This window comes from Sapajus apella, unplaced genomic scaffold (assembly GCF_009761245.1).
Source record: "Sapajus apella isolate SASKATOON/1434 unplaced genomic scaffold, GSC_monkey_1.0 scaffold2, whole genome shotgun sequence".
Taxonomy (NCBI): domain Eukaryota; kingdom Metazoa; phylum Chordata; class Mammalia; order Primates; family Cebidae; genus Sapajus; species Sapajus apella.
Window position 1 is genome coordinate 75074209 of NW_022436942.1, and position 12005 is coordinate 75086213.

General features: G+C 43.7%; 1 protein-coding gene across 1 annotated transcript in view; it reads left to right on the forward strand.

Annotated features, from left to right (window-relative positions):
- Nucleotides 1–12005, forward strand: part of FBXW8 (F-box and WD repeat domain containing 8) — a 123674-nt gene that overhangs the window by 1379 nt on the left and 110290 nt on the right. The window lies entirely within an intron of this gene.

Below are 12005 nucleotides of genomic sequence, written 5' to 3' on the forward strand. Positions count from 1 at the left end.
TTCTTTTCTTTCTCTTTTTTTTTTTTTTTTTTTGAGACAGGGTCTTGCTCTGTTGCTCAGGCTAGAGTGCAGTGTTGCCCTCTCAGCTCACTGCAGCTTCAAACTGTCTGGCTCAAGCCATCCTCCTGCCTCAGTATCCTGAGTAGCTGGGACTACACGCAGGTGCCACCACACAGATAATTTTTTAAATTTTTTGGTAGCGACAAGGTCTCCCTGTGTTGCCCAGTCTGGTTTCAAACTCCTGGGCTCAAGTGATCCTCTTAGTTGGGAATAGTTCTTTAAGTGGCAAGCTGTTTCAATAATGGCCTATTATTTTATGTAATATGTAGTTTACTCAAATGACATTAATCGCTACTGTTTTTTACCAAGTGTTTGGTCCTACGCTCTGCCCTAATTCGAACACAACAATCCTGTGAGGTAGGTTTTAACTCTCCTTTTACAGATGAAGAAACTCATAGATTCTTTGTAACTTGCCCAGAGTTATCTCACTGATAGATTCTGGGGATTCAGGTCTTTTCAGCTCCAGGTTTCACCAAGTTAAACTTGAGTTGGCATAAGAATCACGGGAGGCTTTGTTAAAATATAGGGTCTGGGCCTTCCCCAGACCTGCTAACTCCATCACCAAGGAAGGGGCCCTGAAATCTGATGACTGGCTTCATCAGGCAAGTGTAAGACGTTATACTCTATAGCTTCCAGGTCCTGATTCTCAAGGCTTTCCCGTTGTAACCCTCAGAGGTATAGGCATTGATACCAAAAATAGTAAAGAAGTAAATCAAGTACAGTTGACCCTTGAACAGCATGGGGATTAGGGGCACTGACCTCCTTGCAGTCAAAAATCTGCATATATTATTTGACTCTCCCAAAACTTAACCATGAATAACCTACTGTTGACCAGAAGCCTTACTGATAACAGTCCATTAACTCGTATTGTGTACCTTATGTGTGTTATATACCGTAGCCTTACAGTAAAGTAAGCTAGAGGAGAAAGCGTCCTTAAGAAAATTGTAAGAGAAAATGTATTTACTATTTATTAAGTGGAAATGGCTGATCACAAAGGCCTTCATTCTCATTGCCTTCACACTGGGTAGGCGGTGGCGGTGGCTGCTGCTGCGAAGGAGGGATTGTCTTGCTGTTTTAGTGGTGGCAGAGGCACATCTGATGTAATGTTTATGGAAAAAACGTGCATGTAAGTGGACGGACCTACGTGGTTCAAACCCGTGGTGTTCAAGGGTCTGCCGTATTCTAAAAACAGAAGGAGCTTGTGTACTGGAGGATCTAGAGGGCACATCCGAATCTATTTCATGTTGCTGGAAAAGGCCTGCCCTGTGTTCCTGGAATTCATGTCCCTGGTCTCCTCTGTCCCCTTCAGAATCACCACGTTAGGTACTACTAGGCTTTACTATGAGTAGCATACAACCTTTGGGGCACCTCTAATTTTAAAGAGGACTTTGTAGGCCGGGTGTGGTGGTACACACCTGTAATTCCAGCACTTTAGAGGCTGAGACAGGAGGATCGCTTGAGCCCAGTAATTCAAGACCAGCCTGGGCAACATAGTGAAACCCCGTCTCTGCAAAAAATTTTTAAAAATTAGCTAGATGTGGTGGTGCACCCCTTTAGTTCTAGCTACTTGGGAGGCTGAGGTGGGAGGATCGCTTGAGCCCAGGAGGTTGAGGCTGCAGTGAGCCATGATTGTACCACTGTACTTCAGCCTGAGCGACAGAGTAGGACCCTGTCAAAAAGAGGCAAAAAACAGACTGTGTGGCTGGGCAAGGTGGCTCATGCCTATAATCCTAGCACTTTGGGAGGCCGAGGTGGGTGGATCTCTTGAGCTCAGGAGCTCCAGACCAACCTGGGCAACATGGAGAAACCCCATCTGTACAGAAATTGGCCAGGCATAGTCGCAGGCTCCTGTAGTCCTAGCCACTTGGGAGGCTGACATGGGAGGACTGATTGAGCATGGGAGGTCAAGACTGCAGTGAGCCAGAATCGAACTACTGCACTCCAGCCGAGGGAAACCCTGTCTCAAAAACAAACAAGACTTTGCAGTCATCAGTAACGCTGCTATAAATAAAGTGATAATTCATTGTTTGCGTACTTACTGTCTCCTTGGTACTGTCTTAAGGGTTTAGAGACATGATAGTTTTCATTTCTCCCAACAACTCTTTCAAGTGATTATTTTCAACAGATTTGTAGATAAGCATTAGGAAAGTAACTGATTTTTGGATAATAAACCTGCCCCTTATCTCCAGTCTGATAAATGATGACAGGGTTTATGGAAAAGGCTTGGATCCCTGTGTCAGTGGTTGCAAGCCCAGAGCACATAGAGCTAAGGCAGGTGATGCACGTGAGTGAGGCAGGCTGGGAGTTGCACAGTAGGTCCTTTCTCCCAGCTCATGAGGTGTTTTTATGTGTTCTGGTCATAGTTTTATAATAATCTGTTTCATAGTGGCAACTGTTCTTTTTGTCATATTAAACATGTCTGATATTGTAGGAATTGTCTTGAAACGTGGCCGTCTTGGTATTGTTTTCCCACTTTTCAAAGTTTTTAAGCTCAAACTGTGTATTGACATATGTAAGTCCTAAATGCACAGCTTTATTTTTATTTATTTATTTTTTTGAGTCTTGCTCTGTTGCCCAGTCTGGAGTGCAGTGGTGCAATCTTGGCTCACTGCAACTTCCGCCTCCCGGGTTCAAGCAATTCTTCTGCCTCAGCCTCCTGAGTAGCCGGGATTACAGGTGCACACCACTATGCCCAGCTAATTTTTGTATTTTTAGTAGAGACAGGGTTTCACCATGTTGGTCAGGCTGGTCTCGAACTCCTGACCTTGTGATCTGCCTGCCTCTGCCTCCCAAAGTGCTGGGATTACAGACGTGAGCCACTGTGCCTGATTGCTTGATGAATTTTCAAGTGTACACATCCATGTAAGCAGCAGCCAGGTCGCAGGGCAGTATTATCAGCATGTCAGAACCGCATCCCCCACCCTGAGTTCCCTTCCCCCCAAAGGTAACCACTCACCTGACTTTTTTTTTTTTTTTTTTTTTTTTGGGTTGTTCTGTCACCTAGGCTGGAGTGCTCTGGTGCAATCTTGGCTCACTGCAACCTCCACCTCCTGCGTTCAAGCAATTCTTGTGCCTCAGCCTCCCAAGTAGCTGTGACTACAGGCATGCATTGCCTTGGCCGGCTAATTTTTGTATTTTTAGTAGAGACAGGGTTTCACTGTGTTGGCCAGGCTGGTCTTGAACTCCTGGCTTCATGTAATCTGCCTGCCTTGGCCTCCCAAAATACTGGGACTAAAGGTGAGCCTCCGTGCCTGGCCTCACCTGACTTCTAACACCACCTTTAGTTTATTTTTGAACTGTATATTAAGTGGAGTCATACAGCATATACTCATGTGTCTGAGTTCTTGTGAATGGCATTTATCTGTGAGATTGATCTCTATGAATATGCTACATTTTATCTACTGTTGATGGGAATTGCTGCTAGTTTGTTGATAGCCAGCTTGGGACTCTCAGAAATGATGACACCATAACTGTTTTGAGCATCTTTTGGAAAACGTGTCCACATTTTTTCTGAGTATTCACTTGGGAGTGGAATTGGTGGGTTATAAGGCATGCATAGATTAGCCTTGGTAGATACAGTTTTCCAAAGTGGTTGTACTGGTTTTCTCACTCTTGATAGTGACTCGTTTATGTGGAATGTAGTATTTCACCTTCTTCTTTGCCATGATGAGATGACATGACGGCAGAACTTGACCACAGCATGAGCGAGATGATAAAGACACATTGGGAAATACATGCTATGGCTGAGGTCAGGGTAGTAGCCACTGCCCCCATTAGCTGGTTATTGCCCTGTGGGAATGTGGTCCTAGTGTTGTAAGGTCTTTAGATAAATCAGCTGGGCATGGTGGCACATGCCTGTAATCCCAGCTACTCAGGAGGCTGAGGCAGGAGAATTGCCTGAACCCAGGAGGCGGAGGTTGCGGTGAGCCGAGATTGTGCCATTGCACTCCAGCCTGGGTAACAAGAGTGAAACTCCGTCTCAAAAAAAAAAAAAAAAAAAAAAATTGGGAATATATATTTTTATGTGGACTCTCAGTTTTTTCTGCATGAGAAAACCATCCAAGCTGGGCATGGTGGCACACACCTGTACTCCCAGCTGCTGGGGGAACTGAGGCAGGAGGATTGCTTGAACCCAAGAGTTTGAGACCAGCCTGGGCAACATAGATTCTGTCTCACTTAAAAACCACCATCCAAAACTTTGGCTTCAAACAACCACTATTTAGCTCACCATTTTGTAGGCTGGCAGCTTGGTCTAGGCATGGGTGAGCTCACTCATGCATCTGAGGTTAGCTGCAGTCACCCAGGCTGGTCTGCTTCTGGGGTTGGCTAATTGGCTGTGTGTGTGTGTGTGTGTGTGTGTGTGTGTGTGTGTGTGTGTGTGAGAGAGAGAGAGAGAGAGAGAGAGAAAGAGAAGAGGTAGGGGGAGAGGGGGAGATGGAGAGGGAAGGAGAGAGAGGTGTGTGTCTGGGTTATGAGTTATCATACAGCAGCTTAGCCCCAAGTGGGTCTTCTCAGAATTATGAGAGCATCAAGAGGGCGAGCCCCAGTGGCCAGATGCAGTGGTGCTTTTGAAATCTGCATAGGTCACGTTTGTCATTGTCATGTGGCCAAGTCCAGAGTCAGTGTGGATTTACCCAAGTGCTTGGTTACAGAGAGACATGAACAAATATGGTGCCATCACTGTGTCAATCTACCTCACAAACTCTTCCCATTTTTAATTTTTGGTAACTAAAAAATTAATAAAATTTTAGGTACTAACACTGCAGGTTAAACAAAACCTGTCTATGGGCTAGATCTGCTTTGGGTAGCCATATTATTGTCTTTGCCTTGTGCCTTCCCAAGAATCCTTTCTTCATCCACGGGTGACTCCTGAAAGGAAGAGTTTGTTCCATTTGGGACTCCCCAGAATCTCTAACAGAAGCTGATCCAGTTGACATGAATGGGAAATAAAATCCAGTATCACCTTTTTACACTTTCTCCCTGCCCCGGTTTCTTCTCAACCTTTGGCACACTTTCATTAGTGTACCCGGTTGTATTTCTGGTGCAGTCCCCTCCACTTGAGAGTCTTCAGTGTCTACCACTAGAGTGAGAACAACTAGTAAGTTAGCAATCAAGAGTGAAGTTGCCTTTGGATAGGCAGGTGAGCAGTGTTGCCTTCGAGTGTCATCTGGCTGGGTATAGGCCAGAACCTCTGATGGGCAAGCAAAGCTGACATGAAAACGTAGGACTCAACCGGGCATGGTGGCTCACGCCTGTAATCCCAGCATTTCGGAAGGCCAAGGAGAGTGGATCACAAGGTCAAGAGATCAAGACCTTCCTGGCCAACATGGTGAAACCCTGTCTCTGCTAAAATACAAAAAACTAGCTGGGCGTGGTGGTGCGCGCCTGTAGCTCCCAGCTACTTGGGAGGCTGAGGCAGGAGAATTGCTTGAACCTGGGAGGCAGAGGTTGCAGTGAACCAAGATCACGCCACTGCACTCCAGCCTGGTGACAGAGCGAGACTCTGTCTCCAAAAAAAAAAAAGAAAACTCAGGACTCCTCCCAAGCTTCATCTTTTATGAAGCTTTTAATAATAGTGCTTAGCATCCATTTCTTTTTAGGTGGTGAGTTGGGAATACCGAAATTGGCACTTAATAGTGTTCTTAGTGTAAGTAAACTAACGAAAGAAACGACACATCCCTGGTCAGAATTTCAGAGGCAGTAGGCACTTTCTCTGCTGTTGTTTTCCCTTCTCTCTTCATAACCCAGGCTTCTTGGAGATAATGGGTATACCTGAGTACAATTGCAAGTGTGCTGCTTCCTTCAGTGGAGTGGTTGTGATACCCACTTGCTTGGGCCCCATTTTTATTTAGGTGGTATATCAGGACTCTGGGCTGTAAGCAGCAAGCACCCAGCTCAGACAGGCTTAAAAAACCCAACCTGACTTAACCCAAACTGGAATCTGTTGATTGGTGTAACTCAAAATTCCACGTGGTAGTGTTTGTTTGGGGTGCTTACCTAAGGTAAGTAGGAGTCGCCTTCTCTTAATCCTGTTTTCCTTTTGTTGGCTTTATTCACAGACAGGCTCTCCTCTTGGGGCAAAATGGCTACCAGCAACTCTAGTCTTACATTCTATCTGCATAACAACTCAGGAAAGAGAGCAACAAGTCATGAACCTAAATTCCCACTGGTGAAAACTGGGTCCTGGGTCCACCTTTGAGCCAGTCACTGATTCAAATTGACCAGGCTTGTATTCATTGCCCGTTCCTGAAGATAAAGGTGAGGTCAGCTCCGCCTAAATCGTGTTGATTAAGAGTGGGAGTGGGATGGTTTCCGCAAGAGAGGAAGTGGATGTTGGGCAGGAAAAACCATCAATAACTGATACCCACTTTAGGTGGGTGTGTGACACAGCACTAACTCTGAGAGTACGGCAGGCTCACCTTATCCACTGGGGTTACACTTCAGGAACCCCAGTGGGTGCTTGAAAATGCAGATAGTACTGAACCCTATATATACCATGTCTTTTTCCAGTACACACAGACCAATGATAAAGTTTATAAACAAGGCACAGTAAGAGATTAACAGCAACAACAAAAAAAAATAGAATAATTACAACAATATACTATGATAAACATGAATGTGGGGGTCTCATAATATTGTACTGTGAGTAACTGATGCTGTGGAAAGCAAAACTGGATAAGGGGGGACGACTGTTTTCTGTTCATCTGACATATATTCATTGATCAGCTCGGTGCTGGGGAATCAGCAGTAAACAGAATGGCTCCTTGTCTTCAGAGAGCCCTAAAGTCTTGTTTCTTTTAACTAAAAACATGACGTTAATGGAGTCAGGACGGCCTTGGCTATGGGGCTGGGCTCTGCAGTCTGTTAGGCCCGAGTTCAGGTTCAGGCTCTGGTGCTATCAGTTTGCCTTGGGCAGGTTAATTTACCCTGTCTTAGCTGTCAAATGATGATCATGTTGGTACCTGTCTTATGAAGAGGCAATGAAATAAGGCATGGAACTTAGCACCAAGCCTGGAGTACAGAAAGGGGCCGATACAGTTAAGCTGGTGCTATTATAATTAGTACTCAGAAGAGTTTGCTATGCTATTTTACTTCTTTGCTGAAACTTACCACTGATAAGCCCTTAGCTTCCACCTCTTGTGAAACTGGGGGGGCGGGATCTGTTGCCTTACCATTCTGCCTCCACCTGCCTTACTAGCACAGTAGGGGCCCTGTCTACATTTGCTGAGTTGAAATAACATGGGCAAAATTATCTGCTTCTGACAGCAACTTTATAAAGAGGCTCTGTGATGGTTAGAACCCTTGAACATTCAAAGCATCCTTCCAGGTTAAGATATGGAGTTTTAGGGCTGCTGACAATATTTATCACTCCCCATGTCAATATTTAACCTGTCAGATCCTGCATTTATGTTGCCAACAAGATAGATTTAATGGCTTAACTTTCTTCTGTTTTTAAGTTAAATACAAATAAGGAAGCTCCCTAATGTAAACACTTTTCTTCTGGCAAAGAAAAGTGAGACAGCAAACCAAACCAAATGTGTACTCATGAACTGACTTACCTGGAATAACATCCTTGCCTCTTTCCTGTCCTTTGCCTGTCTCTTAATGCTCAGCTTGAGTTCCATCTCCTGTGTTAATTCTTCCCTGATTTCTTCAGCCCAAATTTCTCCCTTTCCCCCAACTAAAAAGTCCTTATCTTCAGTGCCATTCGGTTTTTCATGTTATCCACAAATTCGTAAATAGAAACGGGCCTCTGCTTACGAACGTTTTGAAATGAGGCCTGTGTATACTAGAACAACTGTGACTTCCATCAGGTCTTTTTTGGAAGGATCTGCTGCGTGAATCAGCTTGGGTTTCATTCATTCATCCCGCAGATATTTATTAAGTGTCTTCTTAAATACCAGCCACTGTTCTAGGCACTGAGAATATAGCATCGAATAAGACAGAAAAAAGCCTGTACCCTTGTATAACTTACATTCAGGGGAAGAGAGAGTTAGACAATGGACAAATAATTGTCAGGTAATGAATAAATGTTCTGGGGAAAAAAGCGGAGTGGATAGAGTGTGTCTGCCAGGGGAGGGGCTGTAATTTTCAATAGTGCTGTCCAACAAAGTCTTTCTGGGAAGGTCACATTTTGTGGAAAACTTAAAGGAGGTGAGGGAGTGAACATGCAGAGAACAGGATGAGGGGATTCTAGGCCCAGAAGGCAAGTGAAAGGTTCTGTGGTGGCCAGGACCCACACTTAGTTCAATGCTCTGTTCCCTTGAAATTTTTAATCTTTTTTGACCGAGAGGCCCACAAATTCTATAGCCAATCCTGATGGTGGGAATGTGCCTGCAGTGTCTGGGACCCTTAATGTGAACGTCTTTATGCATTTCACAGACAAAACCATGCCCACTGTGGTACCCCTCTGGAGCCTGAGGCTTCTCCTCTTCCTGTCTTCTTTCTCTCCTGTGTTCTAAAGCTCAGATCCCAGTTTAGACTAAAAGGGGGCTCAAAGCAGAGGCCGAGCCCATTTTGCTTCACACCGCCCTCCTTCACCACCACACCCAGCCTCCTGCGTGTTCCCCCAGCACTTGCTCGTCTTTACATTGGCGTCTTCTACCTTCTTTCCTTGCCAGAGTCCCCAGGGGAGTGAGAATGTGTCTTGAAGCTGGAAAGCCTATTCCCACAAAAAAAGGATAAATCAAATTCCATGGACATTTATTGTGCATCTACTGTGTGCAAGGCACTGAGCTAATTAAATTCTGTAGTGTTATAGTTCACTTATATCACCCGCACTTGTGATCAACACATATTTATTGAATACCTTTTGCTCTTCCTCATAGCTAGGCATGGGGATTAGGTTAAACATTAAGAGATAAATTGGTTTTTTGTGCACTGCTTGGGAGCTTAGCCACTCTTTATAGCATTGTTTGTTAGGAGAAATGATTTCCAACTTCTATATAGTTGGCTTACTAATGAACTTTGGAGTACCTTGGGGGATGATTTATATCGCCTGTTGTAGTCTCCTGTATTTATTTCATTTTACATGACAGTGACTTGTCTCTATAAAGATTTTAGCTCTCTTAGTGTAGACACCATTTCTTAAATACTTGCTAACAGCACCTCTCTCCCCCTAGCACCTGGTGTGGCCCTGAATTTAGATAGTATTTTGAACATAAATTATCTTACTTAATTTTTTTTTTTTTTTTTTTTTTTTTTTTTTGAGACGGAGTTTCGCTCTTGTTACCCAGGCTGGAGTGCAATGGCGCGATCTCGGCTCACCGCAACCTCCGCCTCCTGGGTTCAGGCAATTCTCCTGCCTCAGCCTCCTGAGTAGCTGGGACTACAGGCACGCACCACCATGCCCAGCTAATTTTTTGTAGTTTTTAGTAGAGACGGGGTTTCACCATGTTGACCGGGATGGTCTTGATCTCTTGACCTCGTGATCCACCCGCCTCGGCCTCCCAAAGTGCTGGGATTACAGGCTTGAGCCACCGCGCCCGGCCCAAATTATCTTACTTTAAAAATGTGTTGCTTTTGTGTGTCTGTGAAAATATCACATGCTCACTGTAGAAATATTTAGGAAATTCAGAAGAATAGAAATAAGAAAATAAAAATCTTTAGTAATATCATTGCTTAGAGGCTACCATTGTTAACATTTTGGTGTGTTTCTGACATTTGTTTTTTGTTTTTTATTTGAGACAGGATCTCTCTCTTTTGTCTGAGCAGGAGTGCGGTGGTGTGATCATGGCTCACTGTAGCCTCGACCTTCCAAACTCAAGTGATCCTCCCACCTCAGCCTCCTGAGTAGCTGGGAGGCGCCACCACACCTGGCTAGTTTGTTTTAATTTTTTCTAGAGAGGATGGCTAACTGTGTTACCTGGGCTGGTCTTGAACTCCTGGCCCCTAATGATCTGCCCACCTTGGTCACCCAAACTGTTGGGATTACAGATGTGAGCCACTGTGCCTGGCCTATTTCTGACTTTTTTTTTCTCTGTGTGTGTATAAGAATATAAATTTCAAGACCAATTGTGGATTATAAATGCATGCCTATTTATCTTGACTGCCTTTCAGACCTTCTCCCTCCCCCACCCCAACAACCAGCCAACCATTTTTTTTTGCCTTCTCAAAGAAGACGCAGGTGAAACAGAAACTCATCTGTTTCTTCTATTGAGATTGTATGGGTCTACTCCGCTCAGCTTTTGCAGTATGTGGAAAGTTGAGATAAACGCCTTTAGACAACAGTCTCCTTTCAGTCTTAGATTTAATAGAAATGTTATTGCAAATCTCTTCTTTGAACTCAAGGTGCTTTTCTTAGTTTCCTAAACCACCACCCAGAGGGTTCTTTCATGTTCTCTTTGCCCTGGAGATGTACATTGGGAACAAAAACCTTAAGTCAGTTTCTTTACTTTTTACTGCTTTGGCTCTTAGTAATTATCCCTTCTTCTATTAAACAAGAGAAGACAGATTAAGTTTCTAACAGTAAGGCACAAAACCAGTCCATTTACAGAATTAGTCTTACATTAGCACGTAGGAATACAAATCAGCCTCCCTGGGGATGGATCTCTTTGCAATTTCTCTCAGCGTTTTTGGAGTAAGTCCAGTTGACTTTGGGAAAATCTAGTATTCACTGACTTTAAGTTAACCAAGTAATATGACCCCTTTGTAGTTTTTTTTTTCCCCTTGATTAGGAAAGAGGGGATGGATAGATTTTTATATCTGCCTATGATGTAGGATTGTGTTGTCAACTTTTAATGTGCAGGAAGATCGCTGGAGAAAAAGGTGCTTGAGGTGGGGTGCAGTGGTTCATGCCTGTAATCCCAGCACTCTGGGAGGCCGAGGTGGGCGGATCAGTTGAGGCCGGGAGTTCGAGACCAGCCTGGCCAACATGGCAAAACCCTGTCTCTACTAAAAACTACAAAAATTAGCTAGGTGTGGTGATGTGTGCCTGTAATCTCAGCTACTTGTGAGGCTGAGACACAAGAATCAGTTGAATCCGGGAGGCGAAGGTTTCATTGAGCCAAGATCGTGTCACTGCACTCTAGCCTGGGTAACAGAGTGAGACTCTGTCTCAAAAAAAAGAAAAAAAAAAGTGGTGCATTAGCCCTATCCCTGGAAATGCAGGGCAGTAGGTCTGGGTAGGGCCCTGGGCATTTTTTTTTTTTTAATTCCACAGGTGATTTTGATGTGTAATACAGGACAAAATTCTGCAGTAGTGATACAGAATCGATGTCTGAGCCATTGTCGAAGAACTAAAAGCAAGGTTGTATGTCATCAAACTGATACTTTTCCTAACATTGAAGAAATACTAATATTTTGAATTTATTGGTCTCCTATAGAATAAATTTGGCTAGTCTCACACTGCTGGGAGCACTACTGCAAAATTATTTTCTCTAAACATTGTAGCCACATTTATATTTTTATAGTTTGACCAAATTTCCCTATATTCATATTTCCAGTGTCTTTAATTCCTTTTCCTTCTTCTTGGAATATCTTTGTTTCCAAAATGCCAGGATGTCCATTTTCATGTTTTTAAGTCAGTATAGAGTTGGGTTAATGTGGATGGCTTTAACCCACACAACCTTTTGGATGGTTGTGTGCTTCACAGTAGCCTAGGTGGAAGACTGATAGCACCTTTTATTTGTTTTTTATTTTTAATTGATGCATTATCGTTGTACATACTTATGGGGCACAGTGTGATACATGTATACAATGTATGTGGGCCAAATCAGGGTAATTAACATATCTGTCACCTAAAACAGTTATTATTTGTGTTGTAAACATTCAAAATTTGCTCTTCTAGCTATTTGAAAATATGCAATAAATTGTTGTGAATTATAGTCACCCTCTAGTGCTACGGAACACCAGAACTCATGCCTCCTGTTTAGCTGCACATTTATATCCATTAACCCACCTCTGGCTGATAGCATCTTTTAGATAAGAAAGTATTTCTCTGCACA